The sequence below is a fragment of the Miniopterus schreibersii genome (genome assembly GCF_964146895.1).
Source record: "Miniopterus schreibersii genome assembly, chromosome: X".
NCBI classification, from domain to species: Eukaryota; Metazoa; Chordata; class Mammalia; order Chiroptera; family Miniopteridae; genus Miniopterus; species Miniopterus schreibersii.
Window position 1 is genome coordinate 78,249,452 of NC_138104.1, and position 27,306 is coordinate 78,276,757.

Below are 27,306 nucleotides of genomic sequence, written 5' to 3' on the forward strand. Positions count from 1 at the left end.
GAGTATAAATGTGAATAGAGAAAATATTAGTGATATGAGTGTTCACTGTTCCTTGCTACTCTAGTGTATAGGATTCATGATGCTCAATGGGTATAGAATTTCAGTGGACACATGATGTGAGTTCAGAGAGACTCAAAGTGTGTTCCATCTGCAATTGAGTAAGTGGGGTATCTTACAGTAAGTTGATGCTTTCCATTTGAACGAGAATTTGCTTAAATTGCAGAATGGAGGCAGTGATGTTCTAAGAAACATAAAAAACCAAGGAACCCTATCATGTTCTTTTTTACTTGTATTACTTCCCTGTATTAACCAACCACTCACACAGAAAACGAAAAATAGAAGAAAAGAGAGAAATAGGGAAATCCCTAATTCCTTACCCCCAGTCCTTCCTTACTTACTGTAAGCCAAAGATAAAGAATATTGATAGAATATATGTATATGAAGAAGTAAAATAAAAACAGTTAGGTTAGTTTTGTGCAGTAGTTCCACTCTTCTGGTAAGAACAACATACACATGTATGTATGAGCCAGGAAATCTGAATTGTGTAACTTCAGTAATTCCACATATTGGTTAAATTCTCTTATATTTGCATTGATTACTGGCATCATGCAATATAAGAAGAGTAGTAAATTCATTCTAATAATTCAAAATTTTAATTTTTCTTTACTTAAAATGACATTAAATAACAAATGAAAGCTATCATGACAAAGCAAGAGAGGAACTACAGAAGAAAGAATAAAGCTTTCTATTTTAGTACCTTTAAAGGCAACTTTTCCCTGCTTTGTGAACAAGGGGCTCTGCATTTTCATTTTGCACTAGGCCCCACAAATTATGTAGCTGGCTCTAATGTCCCTTACAGCATTTGGCTAGCATGCATTTCAGGGAAGTGGGGAGAATTGTCAAAAGGCCTCTGTGTTCAAGGGGCCTTGAAATTAAATTCATGTCTCTGGTTCCAAGGACTAAAAAAAAAAAACCACCACAAAACATAGTCCTTGCAACTTTGTTCTTTATTTTTGCTCCTCATCCATACTGGACCTGTGGTCAGGCCAGAGGGATTTGAATGAGCCACTCACATTCTAAAGGTTGCGTAACAATCACTTTTGCCTCTATAATATTAACCAATGGCACCTGTGCTAATAGTTACATATGAAATTAAGTTAGGAACAGATGGAGTTCTAAGGCCAATTGTTACCAGTCATGGAAAACCTGCCCTTCTTAAATAGCTTTTAGTGTAATTGTCTCCCCACACTCTGCCCACTTTTCAGGTTTAAATACAAGGCGACATTTGGTATGCATTTCCTGTAATAAAGAAACATGTGATGATAACTCCCAAGATGTTATTTTTAAGACTATTGTTAACTGTGGTCTGTCTTTGGTTTCTCAGTTAAGGAAAAAGCAACTTGACTCAAAGCATCATTTAATTCAAGTTGGGTGACCACAACAGAGCAAATCCCCTGAAGGAAAATGAATAGGGACGCCTTTGCTCCCTACTTTACAGACACTGAGGTATGGAATGAGTTGGTGACTCCTGAGAGAGATAAAATATTACAGTGCTGTGTACAACATTGTGAATGCAACCAACACATGAAGCCATCTCTTTTCATAACAGTCATAAATAAATATGTAGTTATTTGTATATACCATCTTAAGGACAGGCACCCACAGCTTTAGTTTATCTTGATTTTTTGTTCCTACTTTTAGTATTGAAAATCAATTATGTTGAAAGGTAATAGCTTCTTTCTGTCAATATGAAGGAAGGAAATAAAATGCAGATTGAAGCCGTTAATTAAAAGAATAAGATAACATGTGCATTCAGATTGGGAAGGAGGTTTGTAAGAGAAAAGAAGTCCATGATCATAGAGTTGGAACATGGTTGAGCCTGATTCATGCTTAGGTCTTCTGTCTTGTGTCCAATGCTCATCTCACAAGGTTGCCACCAAAATAAGTAGAGGGAAGTGGTTGAATAGAGGCTAATACCAGACAATGCTAAGAAATGTCCTGCAGTCTCATTCCCAGGTGAGTAGTAAGGCATTAGTAGTGAGGTGGTGCATAATGGGTGAAGAAAGATGAGGGCTCACTGCAATTTGCAGGAAGGCTTTGAATTTATGAAAATGATTGAGATCCATTTACTTAGTGTTGGACTAAGCATTCCTGGATAAGTGTGTTTGAGATTAAGTGCAGTTTGTTTGAGAAGGTATCTGGCCGAGGTTAAGAGTGAGGCAGGACCTTTTAAAATCTATATTGTACCTGTAAAATCTATAAAATCCTCAACCAATGTTCATAATTAGTGGTAGGTTGAACCATATGAAAATGTTGATGGAGATTTCATATGGTTCAAGTTAATACTTAAATATTTTTACTTGTTATTTTCATAAAAGATTCCTTGCTAAAAAAAGAAAATGTATTTGGATTGTAGTCTATTCTTGCTCCCCTTGTGTTAATTGTGCTTGGGGTAAGATGAGCCATTTGTCATATGTAATTTTATCTTAAGTCTCATATGATTCTATACCATCCTTTTGGGCATTTCTGGTGTGTAATGATCAGTTGTAGGATATGGTGCAAATAATTCATTATGAATAATAAAGTGCTGACATTTGTGAATTTTTATCTTATTAAAAATAAACCAGGGCAGAATCAAGGTTATGCCTATAATAATGATACTCTCAACCAATCACACAATGATCTTTCTTGAATGAAGGGCAAATTACACAATGGGTTTTCTCAAATGAAGGAGAAAAGGCTACCCTGGGAGTGATGCCCATGGGAGAGAGTCACACAGGTGACCTTTGGATGATAAGGGTCATGGTAGAAAAATCTTGGAAACAAGTAGTATGATGCTTTGCTGCAGTGGTACAGTGTAAGAGATGATAGTGGCTTGGACTAAGAAGGTAGTTATGGTAATGGAGCAAAGAGTCTTAGGTTGAGGTTTTCAGAAGTACGCCCTGAAATAAAGATTTGTGTGCTAATGGATTTTTCACAAAATGTTCCCAGAAGAAGCCAGTGAGGAGATGAAGGGAGTAAGACAGTGAAGGAGAAGACAAGTGAGTTGGGTTTAGAGGCAAACTCCCATGGAGGGCAGCCTCTGCCTGATCCTGTGGAGTGCTCTAAGGGTAAGTTACATCTCAGAGTCCTTTCAACTCAGAGAAAGGGGGCTGGGTTTTTATATTTCCATACCTTTCAAGCATAGGAAGGTGAGGATGAGAGGGAAGGAAAGTCCTAGGTACTCCCAGCTGTCAAATTTGGGCAAAATCCTTCAGTAGCTGGAGGAAAGTCCTGTAAAGAAGAGTCACAAGCAGAGGTCATTAATGGCAAAAACACACCACAGCCAGGAGATGGGCATAAGGGAATAATAAAAATAGATTGAGGGGATGAGAGCAGATCATTGACAGTGTCTGCTACACACCATAAAGGAAAGGGGAATTTAGAAACATACCATAAAGAAAAGGGGAAAGAACATAGCTTGGGGGAGTGTTTTAAATGCTCAGGATGCTACTGAACTGGTGACTGAATCAATCATGTCTTCACAGAAAAAGAAGTTTCTTCAATAAATCCACTTGGCTCCATTCCTACTGTTACCTCCTTAATCTAAGCCACTATCATGTGTTACCTCTACCCCTGCAGCAAGCATCATACCTAGGTGACAGGCATCTTTTGCTCCAATATGTAAATTTTCTACACAGTAATCATGGTGATTAAAAAATACCGTGAGGATGCCTGGGGATGAGAATGAGTTGGGTTAGGGACACTGTAACCACCTCATAATTACTATTACCTTCCCCCCATTCCTTGGTAGCCACAATGGACATTTTCTCAATTTTAAGAAAAGTGGGAAGCTTTTCACCACTTCCCATCTCCCTGTGCTCACAAACTCTTCCCCACCAAAACAAAAACAAAAACAAAACACACACAAAAAACCTTTGTAAGCACCTTACCATTTTCAAGCTCCTTCCATATAGAAATTCTGAAACCACAAAAGTTAAAATGTAAATCCAGTCATGTTGTTCCCCTAGTTAGAACCCTTCAAGTCGCCTCATCACACTTGAGAAAAAAATCAAGCTTCCTTCCCTTGACCCATGAGCCCCACATCAGCTGGCTCCTGTCTCTCCAAATGTTTGTTTCTTTCTACTAAGGTGCCAAACTCTCTCCTACATAACCTCTGCCTTTGCTATTTCCTTTGCCCAAACTCTCATTCCCTATTTCTAATTTGGTTTCACCTCAAATGTTTCCTCCTTAGCTCTATATAATACTCTGACCACCAACCCTGTCCATCCCCTTTCTAACATGTTACTCTGTTTGATTTGCTTCACAGACCTTACTGCTATCTTGCTCATAGATTTGTTATTGTCTGTCCCCTCTGCTACAGTATAAGCTCTAGGAGGCCTTGTCTGCACTGTATACCTCCATAACAGTGCCTGTCACAGCCATAACAGGTGCTCACTAAATACTTATTAAATTTAAAGTCAACCTACCAAAAAAGCAACTTATTCATATGCTTCTGCAAAGACTTCATAAGCTTTATAATTGAATCTGTGAGAAATCATTTTTGTCTCAAGGCTTCAGATGCAGGTAGATAAAGAAAGACGAGTCCTGTGTAGCTGAAACCTTTATAATTTTATTAACCAATGTCTCCTCAATAAATTCAATAAAAAAATAAAGATGAGTCCTTCCCAGAAGTCTCCTGAAAAAGATGGTTGTACATGATTAGATTCTCCATTTTCCATACACCCTATTGGTCTGAACCCACCTAGAAAATGGTGTTTATTTCCAATGGCCACATTTTGTAATAGAAAAGGAGTTCAAAGTCATGTGGCTGAGTCCAGTTAGCCAACAGGCTGAAACTGCCACATGTTTGGGATCCATTGAACAGTGAGGGTACTAGAGCTGGGCCATTCCAGCCTAACATGGGACTTCTCTTATGGGCAATCCTTTATTTTATTTTTAAATTTATTGGGTGACATTGGTTAATAAAATTACATAGGTTTCAAGTGTACAGTTCTATAATACATCATCTTTTTACTGCATTGTGTATTTACTACCCAAAATCAAATCTCCACCTGACACCATGTATTTGACACCCTTTATGCTTTACTCAATCCTCCCCAACCCCCTTTCCCTCTGGTAACCACCACACTGTTGTCTGAGTCTATAAGCGTTTGTTTCTCTTGTTTGTTTATTTATTGCTTTCAGTTTTAAATCCCACATATGAGTGAAATCATATGGTTCTTGTCTTTTTCTGACTTATTTTGCTTAGCATGATATTCTCAAGATCCATCCATTTTGTTGCAAATGGCTGTATTTCATCTTTTCTAATGGCAGAGCAGTATTCTATTGTATACATGTACCACTTCTTTATCCAATCACCTATCAAAGGACATGTGGATTATTTTCATGTCTTGGCCACTTTGAACATAGGGTGCATATGTTTTTGTGAATAATGCTTCCAAATTGTTCCAGTAGATACCCAGAAGAGAGATTGCTGGATCATTTGGTAGCTCAATTCTTAATTTTTTGAGAAGCCTCCAAACTGTTTCTCTGTAGTGGCTGTACCAGTCTACATTCCCACCAGCACTGAATGAGGGTTCCCTTTTCTCCATAACCTCTCCAACACTTGTTATTACTTGTCTTTTTGGTAATAACCATTCTAAGAGGTGTGAGGTGGTATCTCATTGTAGTTTTAATTTGCATTTTCCTAAGAGCTAGTGAAGTTGAGCATCTTTTCATATACTTATTGGCCATTTGTATGTCTTCTTGGGAGAATTGTTGGTTCAGGTCCTCTGGGCAATCTTTATTTTAATGATCCCCATCTGCTGAGATGTTTTTAAAGCTGTTCTGCAATCTATGGCTCTTTCTATCCTTCTATTCAATCTTTCTTCCCTCCCTTCACAGGTGTAAAGTCTGCATCATGGTCTAAACTTGTTCCCACCTACTCTGGCTTCCTTTTCTTTCACTCATTACACAAATTTCCCTCAATAAATCTCTTGTACATCTAATCTTACCTTAGAATCTGCTTCCTAGAGGATTCAAATGGGTGTAGAATGCCTTAATCTTGTAAGGAACATATTGATCTTAATATGGAAGCATCTGTAGACTTGAAAATTTCCATTCACTTTCTTTTCCTGGGTCAGTGAAAATACATTAATATTAATATTCTTGAAAATCATGGGTCCTGGAACCCATTTTTTTCTCCTATCTGGAATTGCTCTAAATTAATTCAGTGGGGATTGATGGTTGTTTGGCTACTAGAAAAAGTTGGTTCAATCTGGGAGTCATAAAAATGATTCATACATTTCTTAATCTTTTTATTTTAACCCAAAACATGTAAATTTACAATAATTCCTCAATCCTTCGATGAAGGACCAAGGATCTCCCTTGAGTATAATTTTGCTTGCACAAACCACACTCTTCTGTAATATCCAGCTATTTCTTTAAAGTAAAGCAGAAACAAAAAGATACTTGTCACAAAATCAGAGTTCAGAACCCTGCACTCATATTTTTCTCAAAATTCTATAGTTGTAAAAATTCAACTTGTTTTAATTTAGAATTTGCAAAGAATTCAACTTTGTAACTTTCTTTTCATGCTTATATTTAATCAATTTTTTATATATTTAGTCAAATCACAGGAATATAATATTCTGGCATGAACAGAATGGGCAAGAACTGTCACTGAATCTTGGTATGAATCAACTCTATACATGGGATCAAAAGTGTGAGAGAGTGGTGGGCTGGAGGCAGCAATGAGTGTACAGTAAAATCTCACTATAACAAACTAATTCAGGAGATGGGGTGTCCCTTAAAGCTGAAAGTCCATTATATAATAAAGTAGGTTTTCTAAATGCATATGTTAAAAAAGAGACAAATTAGCCCAGCTGGCATGGCTCAATGGTTGAGCTTCGATCCATAAACCAAAAGGTCCAGGGTTAGATTCTTGGTCATGACACATGCCCGGGGTTGCAGGCTCGATCCTCAGTAGGGGGCGTGCAGGAGGCAGACAATCAATGTCTCTCTCACTGATGTTTCTATTTGTACCTCGCCCTTTTCTTCTCCCTAAAAATCAATTTAAAAATATAAAAAATTGACAAATTAGTTTACCTGTTTTTACTTATGTAGACACATTTATGTAATTAAAATTAAGTATGTATGAAAATTTTAATTTCCCAGAAAAGTTTTCTATATGTATTATTGTAACTTAAAATTTATACTGAATAGGTCTAGTAAAGGCATGCATTCACCAGTCACCTGGAGTAAACAAATGCATAGGGCTGGGGCATGGCTTAGTGCACATTGGAATATCTCTAGCATGGGTTAAAACTGCTGCAGAAAGTCACACCATGCAACAACAGACTCAATTACTGAGCTGGAAGTGGTGTGATCATATGGTAATCATTTGCTGAACATTGTTTAGGAGCAGTGACTCTTGTATTTAAATATGTGGACTATAGTTGTAGGTATGTGATATTTATGTCAGTGAAATTACTAGTTTTTTTTTAACATATGGCTTATTTGCTAAAATTTGTTTAAAACAACAGTGAATTAATAACTAAAAATAACCTGTTAATTTAATTATAAACAAATCTTGGTTCAAAGCATTTTAAAATTAACGGGATGTTAATTTTCACATTATAACATATGGACCAGAAATTTTGTCTGTTAAATCTGAAGTCCATTAAATAGAGGTCTGCAAAATTGAAAGTTTACTGTATCTTATAGTTGAAATGAAAGGCACTGGCCAATGTAGATGGTCTTTTAATGAGTGGTTGACCAAGAAGACTTTTACTACATGATGCCTGATTTAAAATTCTTTAAATTATTAATGATATTACTTCTGTAGTTCTGTTGGCTCTCTGAGCTGCCTTCATAAGATGGTGGCAATAATTGACGCTGACTCTCTGGCAATAGAATATCCTTTAACACTGTTAGTCTTATCCTTTTTGGCTCATAGATTCTGTTGAAAATTTGTTGAGTTGCATACCCTCTTATCAGAAAGATGTACACACACACACAGAGACACTCACACATGCAAAATGTAAGTCGGATTTTTATCCCTGATTCTCATTTGAAGATTCATTATTCATAAACCTCATATGCTGTAGAATGAGTGTTTGTATTCCCCCAAAATTCAGGTGTTGAAGCCTTATCCTCATTGTAGTGGTATTTTGAGGTGGGGCCTTTAGGAAGTCATGAGGGTGGAGCTCTCATGAATGGGATTAGTGCCTTTATAAAAGAGACCCCAGACAGCTCTCTCTCACACCTATGCCATGTGAGGACACAGATGGAAGGTGTTTTCTATGAGGATGCAGACCCCCAACAGACACTAAATCTAATGGAACCTTGATCTTGGACTCCCCAGTTTCTAGAACTGTGGGAAATAAATGTTTGTTGTTTATAAGCTACCCAGCTTATGGTATTTTGTTACAACAGTCAAAACTGACTAAGGCACCATGTTACATTATTAAAACATACAGAGTAAAATTTAAATAGACAGTATACTGGCTTGTCATTTTCCAACTAAGATAGCAAAGCATGGATTATATTTGCCTGATAAAATTGATTCATCATAAATGCTACTATCTAGTTTTTAGAAAAATTTACACCCGCATGAAGACTCACATCTACTTAGTTCCCTCAGAGAGTGGAAAGAGTCATTATAGTCTGATTCATCTTTCAGGAAGAAAGAGGAAAGTGCAGTGTAAAGCCACAAGCCAGGCCACAGAAAGTACTTGGTCCTGGAGCCCAGCAGAGGTTGAGGCCATCCAAGGGCAGAGTAGTAGCTGTCAGTTGAGTAAGACTCTGTCACTGAACTAAAGATGGGCACAGCCTAGCAGTCCTTGGAGGTTATCCAGACCAACTCATTTTGTAACTCAGTTCCAAAGATGCATACTATTACAGAGTTACAAACAAGAAATTATTCTCTCAGATCTACCAACTCTAAGAGAGCAAGAATTGCTTTCCTGGCCTTGATTAGCATGCAAGCGGTCAGTGTCAAGTATCTTCCTCCTTGTCTTGAGGACCATAAAACTTCAATGTGTGAGGGGGAAGATGGTGACACTGTGAGAAGCAGCAGAGTGCCCCTGCTCCCAGCCACAGACTCTATTTACTCCTAAAACACTATGTAGCCAGCTTGGAAAAACCAGAGAAACATACCTCAGTGGATGGAGTGCGAGTAGGGAGCACTGAAGAAACATCATAGAGTCCAGTAACAAAGGGGGGTGAAGAAAGAGGGAGTCCCCCCTGAAACCTGTGCTGGGCTCCAAGCACAGAGGCTTGAAGCCTGCAAAGTTCCTTCCCCTTGGGAGTGCAGACTGGCATCCAAAAGTGGGGATTTCACACCCGGAGCAGATGAGAGGTCAGAGGGACCCAGGGAAGCGGTGAGTCCATGAGGAGGGGACTGCGCCTTCCTAGGAAACAAAGCCTCTAATGGCAGGAGGTGCCTTCCTAGAGAAACAAAGCTTCTAATGGCGGACGTTACCCGAATCTAATGCTCAGGGCACTGACCATAGGAAAGGCTGTCTCAAAGTGTGTGGCACCAGAGTAGTAAGGGACCAGAAGACTGTACTGAGCAGCCAAACACAGGGACCCTCTGCCCCCCTGTAAGGCATTGTGTTGAGCCCCAGAAAGCACTGAATCTGCGTGGCACAGGGAAGAGGGGAGGGGCCCTCCCACCATGAGCTCCTGGTGCAGAGAGGCTGGGATCTGTGACCAGCCCTGAGGGGCCCTGTGGTGGTGTGTGAAGCCACCCCAGCTTTGCTGAAACCAGGAGTGGAGCTGCGTGCAGCTGACTTTGAGTCCCCTCCGGCTGGGCACCTTGGTGCGCGGGAGGCAGGACCCTGCAGGGCGGACTCTCTGCCTGTGTGTTGCTTTGTGACTTGTTGAGTCTGATTGTAGAACTGGCTCCCACCTTCCCGGCATGTGCTGGGCGGACAGACCTGTGGAAGCTGGGATTGGGGTCTGCACAGTAGACTGAGGGGCGGGCCTGGTGGAAACAGCCAACTAGAGCTGGGAAGAGAGGGGTGGAGTGTGCTTGCCTCTCCTGCAGCCTAGGAGGACTACCCCCAACAGGAAAGGGGCTGGTTCAGCTCACTGAGGCACCAGACACCCCCACAGGGCACAGTCCTGAAGGGGAAGGGAGAGCAGCTGACAGGAGGACATTACAAGAATAAGAAACTCAGGAACTGTTGTTTGGGAACTGGAGGAAACACTGAAAACCCCTGCTGGGGGCTGAGCAAGCAAAGGACTCACCAGAATGTTTTTCAATCAAAGCCACTGAGCCCAGGCTGCTGAAATGGCCCATACAGAAAAGGCAACAGGCTGAAATCAATCTGAACCTGCAGCAGGCCAGTGCATGGGGAACTAGAATCAGAGGACAGGGTAGGGACTGAGGAGCTGGCTGTGGAGCAGAGACTAACTCCCGCAGAGTGAGTGCCTGACAGCAAAGCCTCTAAGCAAAAAGATCGATGCCCTGAACTACACTAGCCATCCTGTACCCTAAAGACTCTACAGAAGACTCTGGAGCAAGACCAGGCAACTACAAAGTTGCAAAATAGATGACAAGAGGAGGTGGTCCATGGAGAGTCTCATATCAGCCATCTGCCTAAGGAGACCAGAGCCAAACCCAGACAGCTCCTCACATTGGCTGATACACAAGTACCTCCCAGGAGAACAGAAATCAGCATACAAACAGTGAGCCACAGACAACATAATATGCCCAGAAGAGACTCACCTGATTGACTGTCTTTTTTTTTTTTCTTTTCCCCTTTTCTTTTTTCTCTGTTTTTTGTTTGTTTGTTTGTTTGGTTGGTTGGTTTTGTTTTGTTTTTGTTTGGGGTTTTTAAAAATTTTTTGTGTGTGTTTGTTTGTTTTTTCCTCTTTTTCCCTTAGGAAGAAGGGAAAGGAAAAAAAATATTTGTGTTTTTTTTCTTTTTAAATTTTACAATAATTAAAAAAAATGTTTTTAAAAAAACATTTTTTTAACTAAATTTTTTTCCTTTTTTATAAAAGAATTTTGTTTTACTTAGCTTGTTTTTAGTTTTGTTTCTCTGTTTTGTTTTGTTTATTTGTTTTGTTTTGTTTTATCCTTGCTTCTACTATCAAGACTTTCTTGATATCCTTGCTTAATGACTGGGAGTTTATCATTATAACCAAATTTACTGCTTTCCTCTATAGTTTCCACCAACTCTCTTATCAGACTCACTCCCTGCCCAGGCTTTATTTTCTCTCTCCTCTCGATCCATTGGCATAACTTTTTTCTTTTCTTTTTTTCCCCTTTTTGTTCTTGTTCTTTTCTTTCATTCTTTTGTTATCCACCATTCTGTCTTCCTGTCTTTTTGTTCAATTGTTAGTTTCTCTTCTTTTTATTGAATTTTTATTTTCTCATTTTCAACTCTTATCCTATTCCTATTCTCTCCTTTAATTTTTTGCCTGCCCTTCTTTTAGAATCTTTTCTCTGCCTCTATTATCTCCCAGTAGCTTCTCTATTTTATACAATTTAATTAATTATTGTTGTTTTTTAAATTTTCACCACCATTAACAACAATATACTTCTCTCACTCTAAGTGTTACTTTTATTTCTTTTTTTAAAGTTTGTGTGTGTGTGTGTGTGTGTGTGTGTGTGTTCTCCATTCACTCTCCTAATTCTCTTTCCACTTGGGTTGTTTTCATTGTGACGGTCAAGATATTTTGTAAGATACCACTTGTTTCCTGAAAGTTTAGTTATGTATTGTCCTGCCTTGCCAGCACCTGTACAACACCTTACACAATGAGGTTGGGGCTGAGACACACAGTTAGCCAACCTGAGAGGAGAGTCCTCGCAAGGACTGGTCAAAGACAATCTAGACCCAACCACAACAGGAGAACAAAAAGAAACCACAAAAGGGACATCCACAAAAGGGACACGCATAGAGCAAAGAGCTCAGAAGTATAAGGAAAACACACCTCTGGACTCCACTGGACCCACAAGACAAAATCCCACCCCACAAGACTGGGAGACAGCAAATATATCTAATATATAGATACAAACATTAAGACCTACCAAAATGGGGAGACAAAGAAACAACTCCTAAATTAAAGAAAAGGAAACATCGCCAGAAAAAGTATTTGATGAGATGGAGTTAAGTAAGTTATCAGAAACAGAGTTCAGAGTATTGATGATGAAGATGTTCAAGGAACTTAAAGAGAAAAACAAGGCAATAGAGGATAAGATCAAGCACTTTAGGGAAAACATGAAAAAATATACACATAAAATAAACAAAAATCAGACAGAAATAAAGAATGCTGTATCTGATATCAAGAATACACTGGAAGGAATTAAAAGCAGGCTCAATGAAGCAGAAGATAGAATAAGTGACTTAGAAGACAAGGTAGAAAAAAAGTACTCAATCAGAGCAGCAAAAGGAAAAAAAAACACTTAAAAAGCATGAGGACAGTCTAAGGGAGCTTTGGGACAAGATGAAGCAGAACAACATTCGCATTATACGGGTGCCAGGTGGGGAGGAAAGAGAGCAAGGGATAGAGAACTTGGTGGAGAAATAATGACAGAAAACTTCCCTAAGCTGGTGAGGGAGAAAACCACACAAGTTCAGGAAGCAGAGGGTTCCAAACAAGAGGAACCCAGAGAGACCCACTCCAAGACACATCATAATTGAAATGACAAATGTCAAGGAAAAAGAGAAAATATTAAGGGCTGTAAGAGAGAGTCAAGCAGTGACCTACAAGAGAACCCCCATAAGGCTGACAGCTGACTTCTCAACAGGAACTCTTCAGGACAGAAGGGAGTGGCATGAAGTTCTCAAAGTAATAAAAAGCAAGAACATGCAATCAAGATTGCTGTATCCAGCAAGCTATCATTTGAAATTGAAGGTGAAATAAAGAGCCTCCCAGACAAAAAAAGCTAAAGGAGTTCAGTACCATTAAACCAACATTGCAAGAAATGCTAAAAGGACTGCTCTAAGAAAAAGAAGGAATAGAGAGAGAAAGGTATACCAGCATAAAGAGGAAAAATGGCAGTAAATAAGTTTATATCAGCAGTAACCTTAAATGTAAATGGAATAAGTGGTCCAATCAAGAGACATAGAGCAGCTGAATGGATAAAAAAACAGGACCCAAATATATGTTGTTCACAGGAAACCCACCTGAGAGCAAAAGACTCACACAGGCTAAAAGTGAAGGGATGGAATAAAATATACCATGCAAATGGAAATGAAAAGAAAGCTGGAATAGCAATACTTATTTCTGACAAAATAGACTTCAAAATAAAGAGCATAACAAGTTACAAAGATGGTCACTACATAATACTAAGAGGATCAATCCAACAGGAGGAAATAACCCTTATAAACATTTATGCACCCAATATAGGAGTACTTAAATATATAAAAAATTTCTTGGGGGACTTTAAGGGAGGGATTGACAGTGACACAATCATAGTGGGAGACTTTAACAGCCCACTGTCAGCAGTGGACAGATCATCAAGACAGAAAATCAGCAGGGAAACACAGAGCTTAAATGACTCACTAGACCTAATGGATTTAATTGACATTTATAGAATATTTCATCTTGAAGCAGCAGGATACACATTCTTCTCAAGTGCACATGGAACATTCTCAAAAATAGAACCCATGTTAGGGCATAAGGGAAGTCTCTGCAAATACAAGAAGATTGAAATCACATCAAGCACTTCTCAGATCACAAGGCCATGAAACTAGAAATCAACCACTATAAAATAACTTAGAAATATTCAAACACATGGAGGCTAAATAGCATGCTATTAAACAATGAATAGGTTACCAATGAGATCAAGGAAGAAATCAAACACTTCATGGAAAGTAACAAAAATGAACACACAACAACCGAAAATCTATAGGACACAGCAAAAGCAGTCATGAGAGGAAAATTCATAGCATTACGGGTGTATCTCAAGAAACAAGAAAAAGATCTAAAGAACCATCTAAGACAACAACTAAAAGAGCTACAATGAGAACAGCAAGAAAAGCCCAAGGAAGTAGAAAGAAGGAAATAAAATAATCAGAGCAGAAATTAATGACATAGAGACTAAAAAAACAATACAAAAAATCAAAGAAACCAAGAGCTAGTTCTTTGAAAAGATAAATAAGATTGATGCACCTTTAGCCAGACTCACTAAGAAACAGAGAGAGAGGACCCAAATAAATAAAATCAGAAATGAAAGAGGCGGTATAACAACTGACCCATGAGAAATACAAAGGATCATAAGAAAATGCTATGAGCAACTATACACCAACAAATTGGACAACATAAGTGAAATGGACAAATTCTTAGAAGCATACAACCTTCCAAAGCTGAATCAAGAAGAGGCAGAAAACCTGAATAGGCCGATAAAAACTAATGAAATTGAAGCAGTAATAAAAAAACTCCCAGCAAACAGTAGTCCTGGACCAGACACATTTATAGGTGAGTTTTACCAAACATTCAAAGAAGAATTAACACCTATTCTATTCAAACTATTCCAAAAAATTTAAGAGGAGGGAAAACTCCCAAACTCTTTTTATAAGGCCAGCATCATCCTAATGCCAAAACCAGATAAAGACACTACAAAGAAAGAAAATGACATGCCTATATCCCTGATGAACATAGATGCTAAAATCCTCATTAAAATACTAGCAAACTGGATCCAGCAATACATTAAAAAGATCACACACCACGACTAAGTGGGATTTATTCCAGGGATGCAAGGCTGGTACAATATCCGTAAATCAACAAATGTAATACACCACATAAACAAAATGAAGGACAAAAATCATATGATCATATCAATAGATGCAGAATAAGCATTTGACAAAATCCAGCACCCATTTCTGATAAAAACTCTCAGCAAAGTGGGAATAGAGGGATCATACCTCACCAAAATAAAGGCCATATATGACAAACCTACAGCCAACATCAGACTCAATGTTCAAAAACTAAAACGGTTTCCATTAAAAACAGGAACAAGACAAGGATGTCCACTTTCACCACTCTTATTCAACATAGTACTGGAAGTCCTTGCCATAGACATCAGACAGAAAGAAAACATTAAAATGTATCCAAATTGGAAAGGAGGAAGTAAAACTGTCATTATTTGCAGATGACATGATATTGTACATAGAAAACCCTAAAGACTCCATCAAAGTACTGCTAGATTTGATAAATGAATTCGGCAAGGTAGCTGGATACAAATCAACATCTGGAAATCAATGGCATTCTTATACACCAACAATGAACTTTCAGAGAGAGAAACTAAAAAAACAATATCATTTACCATTGCAACTAAAAAAATAAGATACCTAGGAATAAACTTAATCAAGGATGAAAAAGACCTGTACTCGGAAAACTACATGACACTGCAAAAAGAAATAGAGGAAGATTTAAAGAAGTGGAAGAATATACCATGCTCATGGATTGGAAGAATTAATATCATTAAAATGTCCATACAACCCAAAGCAATTTATAGATTCACTGAAATTCCTATTAAAATATCAACAGCATATTTCACAGATCTAGAAGAAACATTTCAAAAATTTATATGGAACCAAAAAAGACCCCGAATAGGTGCAGCCATCTTGAGAAAAAAGAACAGAGAGGGAGGGATCACATTACTGGACTTCAAACTGTACCACAAATCCATTGTAATCAAAACAGCATGGTGTTGGTACAACAACAGGCATATAGATCAATGGAACAGAACAGAGACCCCAGAAATAGACCCATGCCATTATGGTCAGTTAATATTTGACAAAAGAGGCAAGAGCATCCAATGGAGTAAAGACACTCTCTTCAATAAGTGGTGCTGGGAAAATTGGACAGATACATGCAAAAAATGAAACTAGACCACCAACTTTCACCATACACAAAAATAAACTCAAAATGGATAAAAGACTTAAATGTAAGTGACGAAACCATAAAATTCCTGGAAGAAAACACAGGCAGTAAAGTCACAGACATCCCACATAGTGGAATTTTCGCTGATACATCTCCTAGGGCAAGAGAAACAAAAGAAAAAATAAACATAAGGGACTACATCAAACTAAAAAGCTTTTGAACAGCAAAAGAAAACAGCCTCAAAATACAAAGGAACCCCATGGTCTGGGAAAACATATTTGCCAAAGATGTATCTGATAAGAGGCTAATTTCCAAAGTGTACAAAGAACTCATAGTACTCATCAAGAGGAAGACAAACAACCCAATTAAGAAATGGGCAAAGGACCTGAATAGACACTTCTCCAAAGAGACATACAGATGGCCAAGAGACATATGAGAAACTGCTCAACGTCGCTAATCATCAGAGAGATGCGAATTAAAACCACAATGAGGTATCGCTTCACACTTGTAAGAATGGCTACCATCAACAAATCAACAAACAACTCCTGCTGGCGAGGATGTGGAGAAAGGGGAACCCTAGTACAGTGTTGGTGGGAATGCAGAGTGGTGCAACCACTATGGAAAACAGCGTGGAGGTTCCTCAAAAAATTGTATCCTAAGAATCCTGAAACATTCATCAGAAAGGATATATGTACCCTGATGTTCATAGCAGCACAGTTTACAATAGCTAAGATCTGGAAACAGCCCAAGTGCCCATCAGTAGATGAGTGGATAAAAAAGCTGTGGGACATTTACACCATGGAGCTGCCTTTTGACCCAGTGAACCCACTTCTAGGAATATATCCTAAGAATCCTGAAACACTAATCAGAAAGAATGTATGCACCCCTATGTTCATAGCAGTGCAGTTTACAATTGCTAAGATCTGGAAACAGCCCAAGTGCCCATCAGTAGATGAGTGCATAAAAAAGCTGTGGGACATATATCCATGGAATACTACATAGTTGTAAAGAAGAAGGATCTCGTACCCTTTGGGACAGTATGGACGGACCTAGAGAAAATTATGCTAAGTGAAATAAGGCAGGCAGAGAAAGACAAACATCACATGATCTCGCTTATATGTGGAATCTAAAGAACTTAATAAACTGATGAACAGAATAGATTCAATGACAAGGAAGCATAGATCAGACTGACGAATGTCAGAGGGATGGAGGAGGGCGGGTGGGTGGAGGGGGAGAGTAACCAAAGAATTTATAGGTATATATGCACAACCCAAGGACACAGACAATGGTAAGGAGAGCAATTGGGGAGGGGGATGGCATGGGGTAGAATGGGTAACTGGAGAGAAAATGGGACATCTGTAATATTTTAAACAAAAATAAAATTAAGAAAAAACAACAACACAACTTCAGCGTGTCATGGTCTGTGCCTATAAGGTAGTGACAAAAACTGGATGGAAATCCAGCCCTTCTACTCCTCTTCCCATGTTCTTGCTACCAAATCCCTCTGCTCCAGGTCTTGAGGATGCTTTTGAAGTTTAGCTAATTCTATTGAAGTGATTTGAATAGAATACCTTTGTCCATTTAAGCCAGCTCCTCTCTGGCTCAAGAGCACACTTTCCCTTTCCAACAAAGAATGAAGACTGCATCTCACTGGCTGAGCTGAGACACAGATGTCTCTGTCTTGCTAGAGCAGAATGAAGCAGACTGGCACGGAGCAGAGCAGAACTGTCTAGCCAGAGAGGGTCCTGGCCCCAGGGCCACCTGATCCCAAGGCTGTTCTACAGCACTGCTGTTTTCACAGTCTTGCTGTATCACAATTGAGTTGTTTTGCACTGGGTTAAGTTTCCTTCTTCACTGCTCCCCAAACTGGGGATTTTTGTTGGTGTTGCATTAGCACCAGTGACAATCAGTTGACACCTTTCAAGGGCATTCTCATTCTGTCCTCACTCTTCTCATTGGTTCCTCCATTCAGGAACAGCTTTGAAGCCTCAGGCATAACTTCTAAATCACAAATGACATTAATGCTTCTATTTCACAGGTTTGACAAATCAATGTGAGCAAGGTTGAGTTTAATTTCTTAAGAGCTGCTACTAACTTTGTACAGAGTGTCAAAACCCCAAAGTCACGCGGTTAAAATTTGCAATCGAGTACAAGGCAGCTTAAAAGTGTTGGTTAGGACTGCCTCCTCACTTTGCTATTTTTTAGGGCATTGAAGGGTGACTCATTCATTTATAAACTAAGTTAAGATAAACTAGTAATTATGTACAAAGTAAGGTGATAATTAGTAGGAAACTTGTTTCTCAAGTATTCATTCTTGAGCTGGATAATTACCTGATTTATGAGTAGGAGACTGGGAAGCACAGAGGGAGAGGAAAAGGAGATTTATTTGTGTGTTTTTTGCCACAGTGGAAGGGAAATAAATATGGAGGTTGTGGTAGGCAGAAGAATGTTTCTCCCAAAGATGTTCTAATTTGTAAAACCTATGAATATGTTAGGTTACATAGCAAAGAGAAATTAAAGTAGCAGATGGAATTAAGGTACCTAATCAGCTGATCTTAAAATAGGGAGATTATTTTGGATTATCTGGCCAAGCCAATGTAATTACAAGGGCCTTTAAAAGAGGAAAAGGAAGGCAGGAGGAGAGAGTGAGAAGGAGATGTGACTATGGAAGAGGTCAGAGTAATGCAATGTGAAGATTCCACCTGGCTTTGAAGAAAGAAAAAAGGTCCATAAACCAAGGAATGCAGGCACTCTCTAGAAGCTGAAAAAGGCAAGAGAATTTATAATTTTTCAGAACCTCTGGAATAAATGCTAGACTGGTCACACCTTGATTTTAGCCAAGTGAGACCTGTATTTGACTTCTAATCTACAGGCCTGTAAGATAATAAATTTGTATTGTTTTTAGCCACTAAGTTTGCAGTGATTTGTTATAACAGCAAATAGAAAAGTAATGCCAGTGTTTGTTTTGGGTATGTTTCAGGCAGGCTATTGCCAGCATGAGAACTGAGGAAGATATATTGAGTTGAAGATACACAGGAGAAGGTAGGTATGTGGCTGGAAAGCTAGAAGCAAAGACTCAGGAGGAGCTGGGGATAGGGAGCAAAACCTAGAGATTCAAGGACCTTAATGAGCAGTGACCTCAAATGACCAAAGGATAACTAAACTGAAATATGGAAACCAGCAGATGCAATGATTCTTAGGTGCTCTTAATTCACTCCTTTCTCTTACTTTGGTTAAGCATCAACATATAGAATAAAAACATCCCTGACCTTAATAACTCTTTCTAAAGAGTTACACAAGACAGAAAAAAATACTTTTACCAGTGTAAAATACATGAATTAGCATAACTGAAGAGTACCAGTTATATAGTATGGAAGCAATGGCTAGCTGTCTCCCATATTTGCTTTCCTCTTTTTCTATTCTAATAGATATTTTATGCTGACACAGTTCTATCCAGTTTCACTTGCATAGAGGGGTAGCCATGTGTCTCAGTTCTAGCCAATGGCATGTGAATTGGAGTGATGCGTGGACACTTTCAAAGGGAAGAGTTATACCTTCCACTTTTTTTCCTGTCCACTGGCTGGAATGAGGATATGGTGGTGAGATGTCTTGAACCCTGCAATGAGGATAATACCCTTGGAATGGGGAGGCAACAATACAGAAAGAGCCTGGACCACTGATGGCTTCTCAGAGAGAGTTCCCTATGTGCTTAGATTTTATATGAGAGATAATATTTTCTTTTGTTGCATCTATTAGTGTGTCTCAATTTCCATGCCCTAAACAATACTAAATAATTCACCAGAGACATTGGTTGAGATTTTTTCAAGTCAAAGTAATTGTGATTTTCTATGCTTTCCCCAGAGATAACTTGAGTTTTTATAGGCTTTGCTTTGACAACAGAGTTTCTGTCACTGTTAGTGTTCTATAGCTGTTGTAACAAATTACCAAAAATAGTGGCTTAAAGCAGCAAACATTTATTACCTTACAGTTATGTGGTTTAGAAGCCTGACATGGATTTTGCTGGGGTAAAATCAAGATGCTGGAAGAGATGTGTTCTTATCTGGGGGCTCTAGAGGAGAATCCATTTCCTTGCCTTTCCAGCATCTAGAGGCCACCTGCTTTTTTGGCTTGTGGGACCTTTCCTTACTCTTCAAAGCTAGCAATGTCAAGCTAAATACTTCTCATGCTGCTTCTCTTTTCTGCCCCCCTTTCTGCTTTAAAGGACCCTTGTGATTACATTGGGCTCACCTGGATAATACAGGCCCTTCTCCCCATCTTAAGATCAGCTGATTAGCAACTTAATTCCATTTGTAACTTTAATTCTTCTTTTCCATGTGACCCAAGATATTTACAGTTTCTGGGGATTAGGACATGGGCATCTTTTGGAGACCATTTTTCTGCCTACCTCAGTCTTTTTTTTTCTTCTTTTTTCTTCTGTGCATTGTCCACCCTCCAAAAATTCTGTTATATGTGCATATATGTATGTGCATATATATATGCTTGTATCTATTTTTTACCTCTGTCCTGTGAGAAGACTTAGAAGCAATGACATCCTAGTAGCAATTGAGCACACTCTGCACTTATATTTGGCTTCTATCTGCAGAAAAGAAATCTGGACTCCTTAGGAAAATGAGTGATTCCAGGGTTGGGGCAGAGAAAGTGTAAGATGAGCCTGGAACATCTCATTATGATGGAAAGCCACAAGCTCAAAGAACTATGGAGACATGTCAAGAGGACACAAAAGCCACCTTCAAAGGGCTACCACTGGCTAATTTGAGACAGTTTCAATTTAGGATAAACAATGGCAATAACATATTATAACACACTGGATAAAATAAGAATCTATGTGTCCATGTGTCTAGGAAAAACTCCTTATTTTTCCTTATTCTCACATTGAATATTTCTGACACCAGTTGTGTGGGATTTTCCTCACATTGATATATTCTCTAACACCAGCTGGGTGTCCTAAAATGCAATTCTGACCCTAATCAGAGTTAGTACAAACCCCACAGGTTAAAGACTCAGTTCCACAAGACCATCCTTCCCATCTCAGATGCCAATTGCAAGTAGTACGTCCCCAGGTTACCCACAGTTTCTGTGCAACTTAGTTGTAAATTAGAGGTTCCCATGACCCCCTCCTCAGGTTCAATAATTTACTACAGTAAATTCTGTCCCTTTGGAGTTGTGGTATGTCACCCTCCCAGCACATGAATGTGTTCACCAATCTAGAAACTCCAAACTCTGCACTTTTGGGATTTTTATGGAGGTTTCATCACATAGGCATGATTGATCATTAACTGAATCTTCACCCCTTCTCATCTTCCTGGAAGATAAAGGGTGAGGCTAAAATTTCTAAGCCTCTAATCATGGCTTGGTCTTTCTTGCGACCAGCCCCTATCCTAAAACTATTCAGGTGCCCACCAAGGGCCTCACTAGAACAAAAGACACTTCTATCACCCGGGAAATTCCAACAGATTTGGAAGCTGTGCCAGAAACCATGGTAAAAAAAAATATATTAGAACAAAAGAGACTTCTGGTGCTCTTATCACTTAGGAAATTACAAGGGTTTTAGGAGCTCTGTGCCAGGAACCAGAAGCAAAGACCAATATATATATATTTTCTAGTATTTCATACCATAGTAATGTAATGTATAAATAAATACAGGAGAAGAGAAGGCTCTTCCTTACAATAAAAAGGTCACCAATAAAATTAGAATAAATGACAAAAATAGAAAAATCACCATTTAGCATCATCATGATGATAATTGAGTTACACAAGAATCATCGATGGATGACTATCGCCAGTCAGAGATTTCTCATCCCAGCTGACCACAGTGGCACACCCCATCTTGCTTTACACATAAACAAAGTACCTGTGTGACCTATAATTGTTCTTTATGAAATAGCATCCTGGATTAATTGCTTTTTCTAGCTTTTTTAGCTTTGTGCAAGTGCCTGTGATAACATAGTTAACAGTCTCTGTGGATTATCAAGAAGCTTTCTTACTGAAGCCCTCAGTGGCTAGTCAAGAGCTCAGCATCCCAATTACCTAGGAAATAGAAGGTACTCAAGGAATTTGTTATATGCACAAGTCAGTGGTGTCAGAATATGTATATTCTCATTTGAATTTCAAAGGAAATATCATTTCTTGAATTTTCTCTTTCTAAGCCAAATCAGTATTTTCTCTTTGTATTCCAAATGGAGGCATGAATTCAGACTCACTCACCTGACTCCCTCATGTTTCTTCTTGTAATATTGCTGCTAGCCCTCAATCTTCTTTGGTGTTATATCTAAGACCCAAAGAGTCCAGAAAGTTAAGAGCATAACTTTGTAAAAAATTTATATAAAGTAATCCAATAAAATATTTCTAGTACTTGAAAAAATTTCTTTCAAAGGACAATTATTTCTTAAATCAGCAAATATTTTGTACTACTTACAATGCTCTTTCATAATTTTGGACATTTGAAAAGAATGTATAAAGCTTATTGGAGAAAACATTCTAATTATGATTGTGATAACTGTTGCAATAGTGGCCCTGAATAAACCACACCTCCCTGTACTCTTGCCCTGTGTAGTCCCTTTCACAGGCAGAGGCTTAATAAACCTTTGCACACTGAGCATCCTCTGCTTGGAAAGCCTACTCTAAGAGCCAACTGATCACCTTGTAGGAAGTCTGACTATCCTGAGTTCACTATGTTATCAGGAAGTTGAAGTTAGTCATGAGAAGCAGCCAAAGTACTCAGACAGTGTTAAACATAGTAATGGCTTCCAAAAGATAGCCATGTGCTAATCCTTGGACCTAGAAATATGATGTTACATGTAATGTTATATTACCTGTTAATTTTATGCATCATTTCTCCTGTTCTGGTAAGAATAAAATATATATCCATGTAACAAGCTGCAAAATATGAATTGAGTGATACTGGTGAGTTCACATATGAGTTAAATACCTATATGTGCATTAAAACTGGTATTGCACAATATAAAGATAAATGGTAAACCTCAGACTAATAATTTAAAACTTTAATTTTTAATGACAGAATTTTTTTATTTCAAGTAATAGACAATTACATTATCTATCTTAGGTCAAAACCAAAAATGTTTGTGGAGGATTTATTATAAAAACAGAGAGGTGTCTCAGAAACCAGGAAATGAAAGCAGAATACAGGAGGGCCTTAAAGTAAGACATGAAAAGCCATCAGGAGCACAGCAAGGTTTCTCTGTCCCTCCACGGTCACATGCTCTCTTAAATCTGCTTTATTCTCTCTTTCTCTCCTGAATGACTTTCTCTGCTTCTTCAGGCATTCATGGTCAGACAGGATATTCCCAGCCCAATCTTTCCTTTGTAATCTTAGCTCCCAGTACACTGATCAGTATCTCTGAGCTACAATTCCAAATTCCTTGGAGAAAGAAAGTGATGCAGGTGGGTGAATTATGCAGTCCTGGTTCAATCAGCAGTGGCCAGGATGGGCAACAGGACCTGTGTGTGTGTGTGTGTGTGTGTGTGTGTGTGTGTGTGTGTGTGTGTATGCACACACATGAACATGATGGCATTTTGAGGCAGGCAGACACACTAGAGATGTTACTATAGCCCAGTTTATCTAGGGAATAGTAATCTATTTGGTCCTAGTGCTGTGATTTTGAGGAAAATCAGAAAAAGAAAGGTGGTCCCAGATGCCAAAGCCAGGAATTCTGGGAGTACAGAGCCAGATTCTCATACAGGGAAAACCTGAATCAGAGCATGGGCTCCTGGGATGCTGCTGCCTGGAACATTCACAACCCTCTCACTCACTCAGATCAGAGAAGCCCAGACCAATGGGACATTTGGGGCAGTGGCACTCAGGAAGCTGAATGTGTGCTGTGGGTGCTGAAGAAATAGATGGCCTGTTTGTACTTAGTCTGGCTTTAGACAACCTGCTTCTTTATGTTTCTCCACCTTTCCTAACATGTCTCTATTTGAGGAATTAAAATTCCCACACCCTCTTAATTGTGATTACTTCTTCAAAATGGATTAATTATTGTTACTAAAATCAAATCTGAACCTAGGATGCAGGCGATCGGCGTTCGATTCCCAGTCTAGGCACATGTCCGGGTTGCGGGCTCGATCCCCAGTTGGAGGCATGCAGGAGGCGGCCGTTCAATGACCCTCTCATCATTGGCGTTTCTATCTCTCTCTCTCCCTCTCCTTTCCTCTCTCTGAAATCAATAAAGATATATTTTTAAAAATAAATAAATAAATAAAAAATAAATAAATAAAATAAAAATCTGTAATTATAATGTTGGTCATTCACTTTCAAATAAATATCTCTCTAGGAGATTTTTATACATCTCTCTGGGAGAAGGGAATGCACCCTCTATTGCACCACACCAATTGTATCCCACCTGTGATTAAGAATAACTAATTTAAGTCACAAAATAATCAACTCCATTCTGTGACTATTCTAATTGGTGGTGATTATTATTAAATCAACAGGTTTGGAATCTAAGAAATGACCTTAGAGTGAAAATTCATGAGGACTCATTTACTTGCAATGAAGAAATAATCTCGGTCCATTTCATTTTATTAAATTGCCATTGTATTGGACATTTTTATATCTGCTATTAAAAAGTCAGCTATTTTAGATGTGCCTACATAGTGTGTCATAATTTCTGAAGAATATATAAAGTGCAACTTGGGGCAAATGAATAAAATTTCAGACTCTATGGTAGTTGATCTCTACATGACCTGGATAATGTTTTCATAGAGTGGTACTTCTGCTTATAAACCAAGTGGTAGTCAAGAGTGGTTCTATGTCATTATTACTCTAACATCTTATTCATTTAGAAGTGGGTTTATTAAGGTCACCTATTGTTGAATTGAGCATTGCCAAAAGACCTCACCAGAAATGATGATATTTCTGCTTGAAGGATAATTTGTCAACAAATATCAAAGAAAGATCATTGTGTGAAAACATTTGAGTGTTCTTTTCTAGGAAAAGTCTATATTAGTATCTCCCAAAATACTATGTGATGTTATCATATGATACAGACAGTGGGACTGAGTGCCCTTGAGCAAATAAACATCAAGAGATTTACCACTCAAAGTCTTTAAAACACTTAGGCAGAGTAGGTGTATCCAAGAAGAGGACATGTGTGCACTACTTCAAAACAAATTGGATCACAAAAGTCTTATTTCCCCCCAAAATGTCCAAATCACAAATTTTTAAAAATCCTCACCTAAAGATATGTTTATTGATTTTTAGAGAGAGAAGGGAGAGAGAGAGAGAGAGAGAGAGAGAGAGAGAGAGAGAAATTGATGTGAGAGAAACATCGATCTGTGAGAAACATTGATCTTTTGCCTCCTGTACACATCCTGACTGGGGATTGAACCTGCAACCTAGGTATGTGCCCTGACCAGGAATCAAACCTGTAACCTTTTGGTGTAGGGATGACACTTCAACCAACTGAGCTACCCAGCCAGGGCCACAGAAGTCTTTTTTTTGAGGACCATGTTGGGAGACTGTAATTCCATGAAATGTATTTTTGAATAAAGTCATTTATTGTATTGTGGAATTTTCAAAAACTGAGGTGAAATTTACATAACATAAAATAAACTCTTTTAAACTGAACAATTCAGTGTCACTTAGTACATTCACATTGCTGTGAATCCACCACTTAGTTCCAAGACATTTCATCACCCCCCAAAAAGCCCGCATACCCATTAAGCACCTTTTCCCCATTCCTGCCTCTCCTAAGCCTCTGGTAGCCACCAATCTGCTGTCTCTACAGATTTAGTATGCTGTTTTGTTTTGTTTTAAATAGACCTTATTTTTTAGAGCAGTTTTAACAAAATTGAGCAGGAGGTATAGAGTATTTCTATATACCCTTGTCCCCACACACATAACAGTTTCTCCCACTATCAGCATCCTGTACCAGGATGGTACATTTGTTACAATCATATACTGAATTTTAAAAAAATGTATATTTACTGATTTCAGAGAGAGGAAGGGAGAGGGAGAGAAAGAGATGGAAACATCAGTGGTGAGAGAGTCATTGATCAGCTGCCTCCTGTATGCTCCCTGCTGGGGATCGAGCCTGCAACCCGGGCATGTGCCCTGACAGGGAATTGAACCCAAATCTCCTGGATCATAGGTTGATGCTCAACTGCTGAGCCATGCCCACCCGGGCTGTATTGGACTTTTAATAGGACATTTTTAATGTTGTTTTTAAAACCTTGTTTTTATAACTCAAGTAGTTTATATAAGCAGATATCCACGCAAATTTCTACAGAATTGTTCTATGGTACCACTTTGAACACTGTTGTCCTCTATTCCCCAAATGAAGTCTACATAACCTCTTTCTCCTACTCATCCACATCAAAACATTCTGCTTCATGACTGTGATGATTAACTGAAAAGATATTTCTTTACAGTTGCTCAGATAACCCTTTGGAATTGAGTCCCCTCATGTCTCCAAGGTTATTATCATGGCTTCCATAAAAGTAGAAGATATTGCTAAGCACACATTACATCCCCTCACCTCCCTAAAACAAGAAGTCTGGTTTTTTGAGCAGAATAATGAATGGGTTGTAAGAAGAAGGGAGACCATGTAGTTTTTTCAAAGCAGTCCTTTTAATCTTTGTGTGAATTGAAAACTTCAGGCCATTTTTGTTTTAATCTTAAAATAGTCACTAATTTCAAATTAATTAATTGATTATTCAGTAAGTCAACAATTATTTATCAGGAATCTCCAGGTCTTCTAGATGCTTTGAAAGAAAGCCAAAAATGTAAAAAAAAAAAAAAAAAAAAAAAAAAAAAAATCCTGTCTTAGTTTGGGGGATGATGCATAGTGTGGGAAAAGTTCCATAGGCTTAAATGAAGCTCAAGTATTCAAAACAGGCAACTTGTATTGATTTACTCTAATTTTCCAAAACTCTTTTCTCTAACTGGTTATTTCTAGTTTCCACCATGCTTGGTTAAAGAAACTTAATTATAGTTAGTTTCACATAAATTTAGTCAATTCAGGGTTTTCATGGTCATTTCAAAACTTTTCCTTCTGCCCTTGTCTCTAGGGTGGTAGCCAAGTTCCAGCAGGTTCAGCATGAAGCAAGCCTTGGTGAAAAAGTGTCAGCAGAGAAGCCAGTGTGAATCTGCTTTCACAGGTCCCTGGACATCACTGGCATTTGTGCTTCCTGACACCTGCCCAGATATTTCCATTTGGTCTCTGGTCAATGCTCTCTTTTGATCACTTATCTGAATTTGGGATACTAAAATCCCGCTATTGTTCTCTCAGCTACCCCTATACTTGGGAAGACCTGGGACAGCTCTTTGTGCCTTGCTTGACTGCATGTGGGCTTCCCATGTCTCCCTTAGGTTCTGTTGCTTGGACAGCCCCAACCCTCAAGAGCCACTGTCACTCATCTGTCCTTATTCCACAGAGGAAGGCATGGGGAGTACACTTGCAATAGTTTCCCCTAGCTGGAAAGATAGCACAGGTTCCCATG